The 16,777-nt window shown below is 42.0% G+C and overlaps 1 protein-coding gene across 2 annotated transcripts in view; it reads left to right on the top strand.

Annotated features, from left to right (window-relative positions):
- STX11 (syntaxin 11) overlaps nucleotides 1-16,777 on the top strand; it is a 99,404-nt gene that overhangs the window by 3,761 nt on the left and 78,866 nt on the right. Inside the window, exon 2 of one of the 2 annotated variants that reach the window (XM_069235256.1) lies at nucleotides 103-156. The exons of the other annotated variant lie outside the window; for it this stretch is intronic. The gene's annotated coding sequence lies outside the window, so the exon portion shown is untranslated. The remainder of the gene's footprint in view (nucleotides 1-102; nucleotides 157-16,777) is intronic. 2 annotated transcript variants of the gene reach the window in all.

Raw genomic sequence — 16,777 nt, 5'->3', positions numbered from 1 at the left:
CCGAGGTGACGTCTGCGATTTAATCACTTAATCACGGGGAAAGCAGCACGAAGTCATACATAAAAAAGTAAATCTATTAATTCTATGATTTTGGCTCTTCAGGTGTGTTGTGAGATTTGGAGCACAACTGTCAACGGGAGGTTCCCAGCTCTCAAGGTATGAGGTGCATGGCTCTGCATGTACCATTACTCCGGTATGCTTTCTGGATTTTATTAAAAGTAATTCTAAATTCATCTTGAAGGCAGTGAAGTGATATCAAAGCTGGATTCACGAGGTCACATTTAGATCGATTCATCAACAGAATGGCTGCATTGTTCTGCATTGTCAGTGAGTTTTTCAGAAGCACAGTGTACCAAAATGTCTTCTCCTGGGCTCGCATCAGATCCACTTGGAGGTCAGTAGTGAAAGGATGACTTTATAGTTGCATATTGGCCCTTTAACTGAAGCATTGACTTGGGGATATGAACAATGTTGACGTCAAAGAGAGATTCCAGATTTTTTGCTTTCAGTGGGGTAATTTGAAGGGGATTGTCCCGGGCCTGTATCTTCTTGCAGAAGGCTCTTCTTCTTGGCTCTGTTTATGTACAGAAAACCTGTTTTCTATTTTGTAGTTCTTATTTCAAAGAAGGTGCATTGTGGGATGCAGAGCCTGGGGCTAATGATTGTTGAAACTATATGCAGGCAACAAATCAGTAGTGGGTTGGAGTGCCCTGGGTGGTGAGCAATGGAGGGATGTGTGAAAGGGATATTGATTTTGACTGGTATATCTTAAGAAAGAGACAAGTTGCTGTTTCTCGTTGAAGACATGACACTGGGAGGAGAGTAACTGATAAGATAATCTTTTTACAGTTGATAACCCTCCCTTACTTGAACATGGAAAACGGAAGCTATAATGGCATGATGGAAAGTCTAATATAGCCACTGACATAATTTTTCTAAAACATTAACTCCTTCACAGCCCGAACACTAATGCTGATATATATACATACATACACATATACAGTCAAAGAGTTTCAGTGACGCACTCCACTGCCTGTGCTGATGACAAGGGAGACCAACCTTGATGATATCAGTATTAAGAAGAAAAGTTCACTGCACTCCAGGAGTCCAAAATCATCATCTTTATTTGTTCTAGAGCAACCACCAATGCGTTTCAGCTCTTCCAAATCTTGCTCGCGGTTTTCCGAGTCTTGCTCACGGTTAGTGAATCCTTCTGCTATTTCTCATTATATACAGCTGATCCATTCTGCCGACCAAGTGGCATTCTGGTTCTTTTAGTTCAACATTAGAGCAATGAAAAATAAACCCAAAGACACATAAAACTGTGAATACACAGACATAACATGGCGATCCTTCCATGCTATAAACTTTGCATGTGCAGAGAGGTGATGATACTTTCCGGAGATAACTAGTATGATTATTATATCACACTAAACACAGTCACAATTGGCATATTACAAAAAGATACCTTGGCCTGTATCTGAAATGAATTGCAACATATGTTAATTTTTTAGAAAACGTTAAAACTGTCTGTCACTGTGGATAAAATGCAAAATGCACGGCAGTTGCATAATTGCTGTAACTTGTATCCTGGTCTAACAATGATCCGGGAAATGGATAGTTAATGCATTTGCCATGGCAATATTGTGATTGTACATGGCAATTGCCTTTACCCTATTCAACAGTGATACTAGTGCATCTAGCTGATGTAGGCTAAGTACCAGAGTCTGTCCCCTGATTCAGTATACTGATATATTGATTGCATCTGATTGCCATGATCACATTAGTAATGGAATCGAGGCTAAGTGCCTATAATAACAAGGGCGCTACATGTCTACCTCGCTACAGGGCTACATAGCAAGACACTGACGATGTATATCTGGTAAATATGCATAGCTTAACACAAGGGTCTCCAAATTTAAACTCGTTCCTCTATTATGGATAAGACTAAGTGCCAAAAACTAAGCCTATCAACTTAAGCTGTGTGACACTATGTGAACTATATTCATGTCATCTGTTAATGTTCTCCTAAACTCACAAGAGCTTTTCCCTGGTCCTCATGTGCTCTTCAAACTAGTTCCTTAAGTTGCTTGTTCCTCCTGGACAACACTCACAGTTATCAACTGTTAATGAAGCAACAGACCAATCGAATATGAAAACAATACTCACATTTATCAACTATTAATGAAGCAACAGACCAATCGAATATGAAAACACTACAATGGCCAATAGCAAAAAAATTAGAAAGAAAATCAGAAAAGCAGCAATAGATGTTGATGCAGTTTTAAACTAATTATAAGTGAAAATACAGTTCTTCATAGTTGTTCAATCCATGAGGTGACTTGGTATATAGCCGGATGATGTATCTGCCCCTCAGTCGTTGCAATTTAAGGGTTCTGTCACCCCCACATTCATGTTTGGTGACCTGGGCTATACCAAAAAAAGTATGCTTTCCAATAGTGGGCAAGACCCAGAAGAGTTGAAACTCATCTGTGGTTGCTGTAGAACTAATAAAGACAATAATTTTGGATTCCTGGAGTGAGTGAACTTTTCTTTATATATTTTCTCAATTAAAAAAAAACAAGGTTACAGGAATGTTCTAGTTAAGTTCAGATATTACACACACAAAACCATAGAAATTCAAGAGTTATAGTTCTACTTCTCTCAAGAACCTATAACTTGTGCCCTAAAGTAACTATAACTCGGGCCCCCTCCATGCAATTATTTTATTGCAAATGTTGTGGTCATATTATCAATGATGTCATAGAAGATGTCATGACTGTTGTAATATGTGGGATAACTAGCAGTGTATTGCAAGGGCGCAAGTTATCGTTACCTTAGGGCACAAGTTATAGTTTCTTGAGATAAGCATAACTAACTGTTGAATTTCCATGGTTTTGTGCGTGTGAAATCTGAACCTAACTATAATGTTTCTGTAACTTTGTTTTTTTAAGGGAATTTGTAAGGTTTTTTCTAAATTATATTTCCTAACTATAAAATCCCTGTAAAATTTGTTTTTTGTTTTTTTCAGTGAATTTCTTTGTTTTTTTTAAACATTAAGTAATATTTAATTACCTTACGTTAATCCAACCCCCACCGTGCAGCTCTTTGGCTGTGTGCTGCGGGGGAAAGCCGCATGTCTGGGCCTGCGGTCAGGCCCGACAACCACACCGCCCATAGGCACCCGACCACGCACAACCTTTGGTCGTGTACGGTAGAAGTTGGCCGCAGCTAACTTCCCGCAGGTACTCACCCCTGCGCCTCGCACAAAAGGCTGTGCTCAGCAAGGAGTCAGGCCGCAGGACCCTGTGGCCCACCCCCTTTTTTTGGGAAACCCAGGAAATGGCACGCAGCCCCACCTCCCTGCTCCTATTACAGCCCTGGGTACCTCATACTGGGACCACCCAGTTACTAAAAGGGGAAGGGGGCAAGTGACCCCCATTCCTCAGCCTAATTTTGGCCCCGTGGACCCAATTGCCCTGCTAATTAGCAAAATGGGAGTGTGGCTGTGTGGTCCCCCCTCCCGGGATGATTTTGGCCCGGGACTCCATCCCCCAGGCCCCGGCTAGTTATTGAAAGGGAAAGAGGGTCAACGTGGACCCTCCCGGGATGATTTCAGCTGCAGAGATCCCATCTCTCCGTGCCCAGGCCCCACCCAGGGCATCCAGTGTGCATTTTTGGGAATGGCTGGGGAGCCTAAATCTTACTATGGCCCAGAAGGGAGGCCCGGCAGCACCCCTCACTATTAACAACTTGACCAACCCCCGGGGAGGTGGTTGACCCCAGGGCCGAATATTGCCCCAGAGTGGGGGCCGTGCACCCCCTCCTTTCATTATTAATTGTGGTCTCCCTTCCTATTTTTTTTTGGCCTGGGCCAGAGAGATGGTGGTCTCCAGGGCTGAGATCAGACATTGAGGGGGGCAGCGTGCACCCCCTCCTCAAAATACATAATAATGCGTTGGCAGCCAATCAGATTTCAGCATGAGATCTGTCAGCTCCATGGAGGGTCCACGTCCCTAAATATACAATTTAATTTTTTTCTTTAATTAATCGAAAAATACTTAAGGGATTTACACTAAATCACAAAAAGGGCTCTTTCTGGACCGAGAGCTAGCTTTCTGCCTAATTTGGTGTAATGTCATCCAGCAGTTCGGGCTGTAGTCATGTCTAAAATCCCTATGGGAAATTGCATGTGGGAAACGCGTTTCGGGATCCCTCTCCTCTTTTTTTTTTCGACCCCCCGCTTGATTAATCACCCCCAAATTTTGTGAAGATTAATCAGACGCCGCCAAAGTTATTGGCAAAACAAAAAATGTTTGTCCTATGGAAACTAGGTCCTAACTTTAACTACCTACTGGCGTGTGTGTATTGCTAACTATGACTGCACTGTTCCACAGCTCAAGCTGTAATTAGTTATCATGTCAAGCGAGCAACTTTAATTTCTGCTAAAAAAATTTAACAGCGCAATGATTTGCATTTCCACTTTTTCCATTATAAACATGAGCCTACAAGTCCTAGTGTTCCTGGCTCTGTTCATTGATAGGAGAGGCTGAGAGTTGCCCTTGTGAAATGGTAGTTATGATATCGTAGGTAAGTTAAATAACTTAGAGTGGTACACGTAAAATATGTGCCAAGAAAACTACATGAGAATTACACATTGATTTTTTGTTATAGTAAAAGTAAATGGATATTAGTTATCAATGCGCACAAAACCCTGGGAATTAAATGCTACTCTTTAACATAAAAAAACATAGAGCACATTTGTTTTTTTTACAGAAAAAGACGGTACTGGACTTTGCAAATAAAATAGCCAAACTCTTCTCAGAACTACCCTTTGTCACAAATCATCGGATTAATGATAACCATCTGTAGATCGAATTTTGGGACTACTTTCCTGTTGTTTGTATTAACTCAATATTTAGGCTACACCACAAATGTTGCTATAAGTATTATTTAGCTGCCCCATGTCATTTGACTTATCTTGCCCTCTTTGCTTTTGACCTACAACATTTTGCATACCGGTATTTGCAGTTCCATACATATCTCATGTCACCCATGGCTAGGCTGCTGAGATATTATTCACATGTATTATAAGGTACAATGGCTAGAGTGATACCAGCATTATCTGCTATTGTTTGAGGTTAAATCCAGTTCTTACATTGAGAAGCAGTGCAATGGTATCTAACTACCTCCTTGAAAACTGGCAGAGTTTTTATGTGATAAATTGTTCCAATTTGTGGATTGCTGTAGAGATAAGTGGCCACAGGATTAAAATTCTCTGAAAACGGCAGAGTGGTATTAGTCAACCATGGTTTGCTGTGAGCAATTTCATTAACCCGTTCATAGTTTAATGGTGATCTGAAAACAACTCTGAGAAAGGTTTGAAAATTAGACTTGGCATGGCAGAAAAAACCTTTAAAGAGCTATCTTAAAATATAAGAGCAACAACCTATCCAAAGAGATTACTATGGTTCTAAAGAAGTATAGCCGTTCTTAAAATATTTAGTGCATCCAAAATCTTTGGTGAACAAACCACATTTTCCTGTTAATTGGTGCATAATGGTACAGAAATCCTTTCAGAATAAAATTACAGTGATTAGAGCCAACATCACTTGTCTGAAGGTTGAGGCTGGTGCCGCATCAGATGTGTCCAAAAAGGCACAGAACAACCCTCTATCCTCTGAATTCTGTTTCAGAAAAATTCACCATTAGAGACCAGTGCCATCATTCTCTCTCTAAAATCCCAGTTCATGTCCAGGAAACTCATACCATTCCAAGTTAATAACTGGGATATACATGGTTGTTGTTTCTCTTACAGGGGAAATCGTAATTTTAGGAGAGATCTCACCTCACTATGCTCAATGAGTGTATGTTGACCCCCAAACTAAAGTTCTGTATCAAATATATCACTGCTTCTTAACATAGGGGAGAAGATAGCTACACTTCATGCACAAGTGCATATGGAAGGTCCCGATCCCCTAGATGATGGACTTGATCCATTTAAACAAATGTAACAATATTAACTGACTTCCAATCTTCCATTCGAGATACAATAGATGGGGAGATCCTTTATTACATATTTTATTGGAGTTGTTAGAGGTTTAAGGCACAGTTGGCTCCTTTGTTTCAGAATGGAACTAAACTGTGGTGTTCAGATGAGAAAGTTATGTCCAGCGTGGTCTCCCTTGGGGCTCATGCCTTTTACCACTATTATTTAATGGCAATAACTAACCCACTCCATCAGTAGCTGGTTGAAATGGTGGTGACACATCAAAACTATGTTGATGACACCCAGTAATTGTGTCAAAAAGTGATTGTCTAACAACCTAGTCCTTGACTGCAAGAGAGGTCCAGTGGGTTTGTAGAAATACAACACTGATAAAAACATGTGATTGAGCATGAATGCCTTCTCACAGTCACTGATCACTGGCAAAAGAAACAAGGCCCATGGTATTGGCTATTTCAGTTGAAAATAGCTGAGATCTTGAATAAAGATGAATTCATGACATATGAAGTAATCCTGGATGACTGCTTCCCCATGGAGTACCATGTCAGCAGTGTGATTTCTATATCCAATTATTATCTCAAATTTCTTATAAAGCTCAATACCAGCTATTAGAAACTGAGTTTCTTGTTGGCTCGGGTATGCACCTCAGCCAGGCAGAACACCCCACTCTAGTGGCAGGTAAGATACACACCAAAGATAACCTGTGCTCACCCTCTGTTAGCTTGATGAAGAGCAGTCAGGCTTATCCTCAGAGGCAATGTGTAAAGCATTTGTGCAACACACTTACATAGCAACACAGTGAATACACCACAACAATAGACTCAACACAATGCGACAAGAAAATACATTACTATATTAGACCTAACACTATGAGACCAAAGTGCTAAAAATTATACAAGGTATGCTTGTCAAGTTATGCATGTTTAAAGACAGTAAAATGCTCCTTCTTCTGAAGGAAGCAAGGTCAAAACTACATCAACTATATATATATGTATGCACTTATACTTTTTGGAGATAAGCACATATTACTTTAAATGCAGGTAACACATCGGTACATTCCTAGGAATGCAATTTTAATGTATCCCATTAGATGCGGCAAGTAAATAGTGCATGAATATCATGTTAAATGCATGTAACTCATAGGAGTTTCCCCCAAGCAGTGCAGTATTTTTAGAGACAGTCCCCTATATTGCAAGAAAAGTGTATTGGTGGTGCTAGGAAACCCTAGGGCACAGAAGCACTTACGCTCCTATTAGAATTTATATGGTGAGTTTGTGTGAACTCCTGAAGAGACTGGAGTCAAGTGGGGAATTTGCAGTCCACACAGTGGTTCCACACGGCTGCTGATACCTCCCACAGGGAAGAAACAAAGTCCATCCCCCACCCCCTAAAAAAACCATTGGTGAGCCCATAGCTCTCTGTGGCCACCACGTCGCATCCCTTTTGGTTATAAGGAAGGCCGCCCGCTCAGGTAGCACGGGACGGCTTTGCAAATCCCCCAGGGCCCTACTCACCACAGTGCTCTTCCTCAGGGGAGTCTCTGCCAGTGAGGAGGGTGCCCCCGCAAAGTGCTGTGAGGGAAGGATGCTGGCAGGCGGACCTTGGAACCAGAGCCAGAGTCTCTGGGGTCCCAGCTTTTCCTCACTGGCCATGCAAGGCGCTGCTCTAGGGTCGGGGCCTCCGTGACGGACCTTGTGCCTGGCCCACCCCTGGTTGCTGAGCAACTTGTCGAGGAGGGACCGCCTTTGCTACAGGGCTTCCCTCAGTACTGACGTCGCTGGAGAAAGCGATCGGGTGCTTGACCTGGCATTCACGCATCAGGAGGGCTGAGGTCAGCCGGCACTCTTGCAGCAAAGCGCTCAACACACGCTGTCTGGGTAAATGAGGCGCTCACCACACACTGGTTCCCAAGCAAAGGGCAATCGATTACAGCTCCTCATTATAGCACGCTGCTGCCGGCTTCACTGAGGCTAGATTCCGCCGGAAAAGGTGCGTAGGTGCAATCTCTTGGGGCCCTGAGATTGTGAAAACAGAGAATGGGGACAAACCACAAGCCCCTGGAGAACATTGGGGCAGGCAGGCCAGCACACAAAGTTACTTGTAGTAGAGTGGAAGTCCCTTTAGCAGGTCAGCACAACAAAGCAAGTAATCCAAGTGGTGGTTCCACCTGGCAGCACAGCAGTTCTCTGGCAATGTGCAGCATGTAGAGCCACAGAGTCTGGTTACAACTTCAAGCTGTATCTAAAAACATGGGGTCAGAGACCCAGTACTTGTACTAAAAAAATGTCTGTAATGAAGGGGGGACTTAAAAAGAACCCTTAGAAGTGCACAACAATTTATTTCAGCCCAAACCTGGCTCCAAACAATCAGGAGGGGCTACATCAGCCCTTTGTGTGAGGGCAGGACACAACCTTTTCAGATGTAAGTGTGAACAACCTCCCTCTCTCCTAGTCCAGGAAAATTAGCAGTATGCAGATGAATGCAGATGTGTCCCCTGTCACACCCAGTCCTTCCTGTGTTGTGGCTGTCTGGAAAGTATGCACAAACTGTAGTTGTTACCCAGGTCAGATGTGAATTGGAGATAGGCTGCGAAAGCACGCACAGCTATAAGCACAGATAAAAGCCTCCTTTCTAAAAGTGGAATTTTTTCTCAATAAGAGTGTAACTCACAGAAATCCCTTCTTGGGTTTCAGCATTCCACACTTAGCCAGGCAGATTTTCACTTGGAGTTCTTTCTCTCTGCTCATTGAATAAATCCTCTCTATGTTGTTTCTAACACAACAACCTCTGCATACTATTATGACCCAAACCTTCCTCCTGTGCCAAAGGAACTGTCCTAACCTTTGACCCTCATTGGTTGGTATTCACTATCAAAATAGATTTGTACTGAACTGCTTTAAAACTGCACGTCGAGCACCTCCTTCAAAACCTGATCTTGATCCTTTCAATTACGAGAAACACCTCTACGCTCTTTTTTTTATTGCTAAAGCCATTCAGAAATATGTATTTTTTCAACTATCTAACCATATCCAGAAAAAGTACCTTCTCCAAATGTTTCCAATCAGGTGTTAGGAAAGGCCATAATAGAGAATCTGTGGCACTAATGATACTTGATGATTTTCTCTTCACCTTTGAGGAGGGCCTCTCCTGTCTTATGCCCTTTTAGGATGGAATGGCTGGATTTTGATTGACATTGTTGACTATCACATTCTACTTTACACTCAAAAATAAACTCAGAGGAGACAGTATTGAATTGGTGTCGGTCATTTTTATCTTCTAGTTAGTGTAAACGGGTTTGCCCCTCTCTCTATTCCCACATATCTCGCTTGCAGTGTCCCATAGAATGCCCTTTTTAATTGACATGTTGGAACACAAACAACTAAAATACGATGCATAAAGACTGTAAATCTTCTCGTAACGTTGAAATCTGTTGGTGCAACCAAACCTTTCTGGATTGAAACCCTAAATACTGCTGACATCACTCTTAAAGTACCTACCACTACAAAAACCCTAGGTTTTCTGCTTCACAAAAACTCAAACCCCAAGGGACCTTCCCATTCGGTGGTACTCTGCGAGATTTCAACCTCAAAAACATATGAAGTTAAAACACATCTCCCCTCAGGATCCAAAACTAGCAGTTGAGGTCACGATTATCTCCTGGATCAACAGTCTCTCTAACTTTGTCACAAGCCTCCTGGAAAAAAGACTCACTCCAAAAAGAGCTGCTCTCGTGCTGCCTCCAGGTTCCTCACAGCCTCTCACAAAACAGGATCATATTATCCCTGCTCTTGTTTGCGTATAAATGCTCTCTATGAGGCACGCTGCTCCTTCAAAACTGCCTGCCTCATGTACAAATCTTCAAACCTCCTGAATCCCATGCGCCCATTACAGATGTTATCCTTATCCATAGTCTATAATGCCATGTGTTGCAAAGGCAGAAGATCTCTCACCACTCACTTTTCAAGAAGAAGCCCACTCTTTCCAGTTCTTAATATGGCAATGCCCCAAAAACTGGAAAGTTCCCCCTCTTTGCAACAAGAATTATCCTTTGTTTCAAAACTTTAAACCACTTTTAAAGATTCGGCTGTTTCAGAAACGTCTGCTTTTTGGTGTATAATCCCACAACTTCTGCATTTCTTGTTTGTGAAGTTTCTTGCCCTCTATTTCCCTACTACTGGTCAGCCGGTCTGTAAAGGTTGAACAGCTACCTCCTGGAAAATGAGCATCAAGCCACACACACTCCCTTTGCGTCTCTGCTTCCCGCTGCCTATCATTCTTGCCTTTCTCGGACTTGTACACAGCTGCTTCCTTATCCACCCTAATGTCAAAACTGATGGACTTACCAGTTTTAGTTCAACTACTGGTCTTCATAACGTCAATGCAAAGGTATGCTCTTTGTCATTCTTTGATGGGTAGTATGGATGACAGCTATGCTTTTTTTGTTGCTGAATTGTCAGGACGAGAGCAGTTATATTTCAATACATGCCCTAACTGCTCAACACCTAGAAACCCTGTCACACGCTCATCTGTTAAATCATTTGATTTTATGTTGGTGCTACCTCAGTCTATACCTGTGCATTTCGTTTTAGTTTTTATTGTACAGTACTTTGATACCCTGCTATAGTAGAGTGACTCTGACCAATGTACGCTTTTGCTGCTCTTATTTCTTGTGACCCATCTAGCCCTGCATTCTGCAGGGCTATTATTATTAGGGTGTGTGAAATTCATGCAATTGCACAAAGTTATCAGGGAATTAAGTGTAATTGTAGAAATTGCATACTTGCACCACTTTTTCACAGAAGACGTGTTTTGCTGTAAAAAAAAAAAAAAAAAAAACTTGAAAAAACACAATTACTGTGAACAACAGCTAGTCACTTGTGATTATTTGCTTTGATCCAGCGCTTCTTTGATATAATTTGGCTATGAACCATAGAGTAATTACGCAATTGGCGTATTAGTGTAATTTTGAGAATTTTATGTTACACGGGTAATGTGAATTTTCCAAAATTAAGTGAATTGTGTTGCCATAATTTTAAATTGACCCGGGCCTAGTTGTTTAGTCGTTGCCTCTGCTGCTAATGTGTGTGTGTGTGTGTATATATATATATATATATATAATCTTTGTAAATCTCTTCGCTGATTATACAGCTCTCAGAATCTCTTTTGAAATGGAGTTTGTTTTACATACATTTTAACATTTTTTGGGTCCCCAGAAAACAATATATATATATAGTGGGGCTCCGTGTTTGGAACAACTTTTAATGTATTACCCTCTTTGGCTCTTTCAAGCCTTTGTGATGCCAAACAGTATTGAATTATATTACCTCAGTAACAGGTAATTCAGAAACGTCCGAAAGTTCAAGCTGCCTGGTGTCTGCTAGCCAAATGGCACCAAAAGAAAGCTTGTAAAAGTATATATATTTATTTTTTAGTTTGGATTTAGATTATTATTTACTTGCAACAAATATTTTATGTGGAATTATGTGTGTAACCAGATTGCTACTGCCATTTTATGAAAAATTTCCAATGGGGTCTTGTTGGATGCTTAATGGACTAGTGCATTATATTAATATAAGACATTCCAACAGTGCTTGAAATTGTAGCTTTAGCTCTTGAGTAGTTCTAATAACAAATGTATCCCTTTCATTACTGGCATTCTTGCTACAACAATGAAAATCAAAGCGCTGTTCTGATGATTGTTGCCATTACTTTGGTTAAAATCTAATAATGTTCTCTTAATTTCCCTTCCCCTGTCTTGTCCCTTTTCTCCTCTTTATATTTGTGCAACTCTGTGACCCTGATGAGTAACAGAGATAGGATAGGCTACAGGAGATGGACAGAACATAAAGAAAACAGTATAGCGAGAAATGTGACATAGACAGAGAAGGGGCTAAAGACAAGGATTATGTAAAAAGATATGTGAGATAGGGAATTAAGGGTAAATAAAGAAAGAAGAGGTAACCTGAAAGAAAGATAAAAACAGGAAGGAGGAGGAAGATGTGTGTAGAGAAATGGGTTATATTTTAGAGTGCAGCAGGGAAATTGAGCAAGATAGAGGGAGAACAGAGCATAGAGAGGTAGAAGTGCCCAGTACACACATGGATGAGATACCCAGAAAGAAAAAGGGGAGAATTAGACATCAGGGCGGCAAGCGGTAGAATTAGACTGAAAGCCTTGAGGAAGAGATGCAAGTTAGACAGCAATATCAGAAGAGGTACAGAAAATAGGTTGGGCAAAGAGTAATTGGTAAGAGAGAAATGTTATGTGAGGGGTGAAGAGTAGAAAGAGTAATATGGTGTACAGCAAAAAGAGGTAGTTTAGGGACACACATGAAAGAGATGTGAAGTTCATACAGAGGTAGCGTGCTGAGAGATGCAGAAAGAGATAGAGCTGAGGGAAAGAGTTGAGGTGGAGGGGTTCAGTTGAAATAGAGAAAGAGGTCCAGAGAGAGAGATGTGTTTGTGTGCATGAGACAGTGAGCTAGAGAAGTTGATGCTAGAGAAAACAGGAGTTGACATAAATAACAGAGGAAGCTAGAAAGGAGTAAGATATTTAGATAGATGGAGGAAGGTAACGGGTCTATAATGAGAGACTGGGGAGGTGGAAAGGTGACACAGTGCATAGCGAGGGAGTGTGGTGGGACAGAGAGTGGTGATGTAGGGAGATACGAGCTAGGTAAGAGATGCAATGAGTAGGAGGGAATAGAGATGGTATAGAAAGGACCAAGAAAGAGACAGATAAAAATAAGGTAGTAGAGATGTGAAGAGACATAAAGAGGTGAGGTAAAGATAGAGATGAGGTTGTAAGAGAAGTGAAGTAGGTACACAGATGTCAGATGGAAAAAGCAGTGTGGTACAGAGGGATGAGGTAGGGCGAGAGTTGAGTTAGAGAGGATTGAGAGTTATAGATTTAGATGTAGGCACAAAAAAATGATACAGACAGGAGCAAGGTCATTAGTGAGGTGGATAGATGTAACTTATTCAGGTATATTTGGCATACCGAGAGAGAGGATAGGTAGACAGGTTGAAGTAGCGCTAGCTGAGAGAGAGGGTGAAGGTACACAGAGAACTAGAGATAAAGAGGAGGTTTAAGAGAGAGAGCTAAGGTATAAGAGGCAAGGTGAAGCTAGGAGAGAAAATGACACAGAAAGATTATTTTTCAGTTTGATTGCCATCAACTGCCTGAGAATGCAAGGCGTAAGGTTGCGCAGGCCAGGCATGCACAGTAAAGGGGAGATTGTGTTTTCACTGATGTATTGCCTTGCACACGTGGAAGAAAGCAGCACAGAGTTATACTTATAAATAAAATGGCCTGGTGCTCTCTTCCCTTGTGCTGATGCACAAAGAGGCTGTCTAGCACCATGCACAGTCTTTGCACCATGGTGCAGAGGAATGTGCAAGCTGCGCAGCATAGGATCTATACTAGAAGCGTGTCCTCCTGGTACAAATTCTATGGGTTCCTGAGTTAATCCGCACACATTACACCACCCATAGTGGAGCACAGCTGCACAGAGAGCCATGTGCACTGACAAAAGGGCACCTTCCTATGCTGGAAAGTAAATACAATTGCAAGCGTTAGTGTTCCTTTGCATCACTTTGCATGGCTTTTCCCTAGCCAACACTTATAATAAATCTCGCCCTAAGATTCTGTAAGGAAGCTATGCTATCACATTTGAAAAATATGATGGTTTTATTTTTATGATAAACTGTATTGTGGCAGGAATGTCTGCAGTCCCCAGAGGATCACTTGAAAGGTGGGGGCCCTGAGCAATTACCCACTTTGTTCATGCCTTAATGTATGTGTGCTGGCAACACTTACATTAATACCCAAGATTAATTACAGAAATACAGAGCTTCGAAAAGCCCCTTTGGAAGGGAAATGTGAAGTCACCAGAGCGCATGTGTGCAAGCATCTTGTAGTCCGAGGAGCCACCACTGCTTAGGCCATTGTGTGGGCGCATCTACGTATGGAATACTACAGTAATGACCGCAGTGTACCCAAATACGAAAAATGGTGCTGCATGTAGGAGGAAGTTAAGGAGTGAAGGGTACTGGGAGAGTAAAGAGTTGTACAGTACTGGTGTGCCAACGGTGGTAGTATGATATTCTGAGAGAAAATAATCAAGTCGACAGAGGTAGTTTCTGTTTAATTTATACAAAACTCGCTGGAGAAAACGTGACCCTGACTAGATGACGCGCCTCAGAAACTGACGCCTGCAGCTTTCAGATTGGAAGCCCAGAAATAACAGCGCAGGAGGTTGAGCGCCTGCTGCAGTGTTCTGTGTGTATCGTGCATAAATTACAGGTCACAGGTTCAGTTTCTACAAAGACAGGTTGGTAGCTAAATGCTTCTGCTGCAGAAATGTATTTGTGTATTACAGAAGACATCTCAAACCTGTTATGCTGAACATGTTGTTTTCTCAGTTGGGCGTGTGAGAGGACAGTTGAGACTGAAAACATAACAGCATAATGAGGAGGTGGGGCACAGCACTACATTATCAGTGCTCTCCTAGACAGCACAGTGTTCAGTTACTTTTTATATTACACATACTTCTTAACGCTGCACATATTTAGAAGCTGAGGTGCAGGAAGTTACAGAGATTTGGAAACAATCATACAATTGTTGTTCAGGTGAGAAAGTCAGGAATACACTTCAAGAAGATGATAGTGCAAACTGGTTTTTCAGTTGGCAGGTAGGGTTCAACTGACTGTGGATAATTTATATACTGCTCTACTTGTGGCAGTAGGAAGTAGATACCTTCCAAAACTGGCAACATGGATGTTTAAGGAGAGGCAGCCCCCCTCCCCATCCTCCCCCCCCCCCCCCCCCCCCACACACACACCCTCTCTCTCTCTCTCTCTCTCTCTGCATAGGTCTAAAAGTGAGGAGTTTCTTGTGCGAAAGGACAGCTGAGAAGTGTGAACAAACAAGTTTTAAGCTCATTCCCTACATAGCCCTATAAAACTTCAAGGAGTTATGTTTAGTCCTTTTGTGCTCTCACTCCACACATTTCTCTTCCCAAAAACACACTGGCTACTGAACAGGGGATCATTAATTCTTTTCAAAATACCCTCCCCCTGCTCTTCGCATCACAGCAAGCACCCTGTGACATTTCCTCTCGGCCGGAAGGCCGATTAGCACAGTTTTAAATGTGTAGGATTTGCCTGTATATGCTCGTTAGCTAGCCCCCCAAGTGGCCCCATCTCCGGGCCTCTGGCCCCCATGTGTGTTAATGTCTTTCTGTGTATTCCTCTGCATGTAGTGTCTGGGGGCCAAGTGGAACACTGGCCTTAACCAATCCACAGATTCAGTGGATTATGCAACAGTGCCGGAGGTGCTGTTCCTGCCACGTGAAACCAGACCCACACAGTACCACTTGAGACAGAGTCCGACCCCATTCCTTAAGGGTGGGTGACACTCCTCTCTCCATCTCCAATAAAGATAGCGCTGCGTGAGGGTAAACAAATAGGCCTCCTAAAGTGGGGAGCATTCAGAATTTCTAGGGCAACCTCCAGTACCAAAGAAAAAAGACAAGTTTTTAAAACCCCGGTACCATAGTTGTATTTTTTTGGTTAATGTGATTGTAACACGTAATCTGGTACGGCAGAGCTCTGCACTTGTGGGATGATCTCATAGTACTTTCTTACCATGGCCTTTGACATAAGCTGCTATCAGTGGACTCTTGTGCAATATTCACCTCTGGCCCCCAAAGGCCGCAAATGTCCTCACTTCTGAGGGGATCTAAAGTTGAGCTGGATGGGAGGACCCAGACAGCTATAAGGAGGAGAGGTTCAGTTTTTGGATTCGGGTAGGTGTACATGCAGGGCTTTCTAGGCCAATGAGGATTGGAGCAAGGTTTAAGAGATCTGTATGAGTTATGATAGCAAGGAGTAAGGGTAAAGGAAGATGTTCTAATACAAGGAGCAAATGGGCGCATCTCTTTAAGATTCAAACGTGAATGTTTCCTTCAGTGGTTTCAGGTTGCACTAAGACCACAGACCACCTACAGGGAGTGCAGAATTATTAGGCAAGTTGTATTTTTGAGGATTAATTTTATTATTGAACAACAACCATGTTCTCAATGAACCCAAAAAACTCATTAATATCAAAGCTGAATATTTTTGGAAGTAGTTTTTAGTTTGTTTTTAGTTTTAGCTATGTTAGGGGGATATCTGTGTGTGCAGGTGACTATTACTGTGCATAATTATTAGGCAACTCAACAAAAAAAATATATATACCCATTTCAATTATTTATTATTACCAGTGAAACCAATATAACATCTCAACATTCACAAATATACATTTCTGACATTCAAAAACAAAACAAAAAAAAATCAGTGACCAATATAGCCACCTTTCTTTGCAAGGACACTCAAAAGCCTGCCATCCATGGATTCTGTCAGTGTTTTGATCTGTTCACCATCAACATTGCGTGCAGCAGCAACCACAGCCTCCCAGACACTGTTCAGAGAGGTGTACTGTTTTCCCTCCTTGTAAATCTCACATTTGATGATGGACCACAGGTTCTCAATGGGGTTCAGATCAGGTGAACAAGGAGGCCATGTCATTAGATTTCCTTCTTTTATACCCTTTCTTGCCAGCCACGCTGTGGAGTACTTGGACGCGTGTGATGGAGCATTGTCCTGCATGAAAATCATGTTTTTCTTGAAGGATGCAGACTTCTTCCTGTACCACTGCTTGAAGAAGGTGTCTTCCAGGAACTGGCAGTAGGACTGGGAGTTGAGCTTGACTCCATCCTCAACCCGAAAA

This window comes from Pleurodeles waltl, chromosome 5, assembly GCF_031143425.1.
Source record: "Pleurodeles waltl isolate 20211129_DDA chromosome 5, aPleWal1.hap1.20221129, whole genome shotgun sequence".
Taxonomy (NCBI): domain Eukaryota; kingdom Metazoa; phylum Chordata; class Amphibia; order Caudata; family Salamandridae; genus Pleurodeles; species Pleurodeles waltl.
The sequence above is the reverse complement of the archived record's forward strand: the minus strand, read 5'-3'. Positions and strand labels throughout refer to the sequence as shown.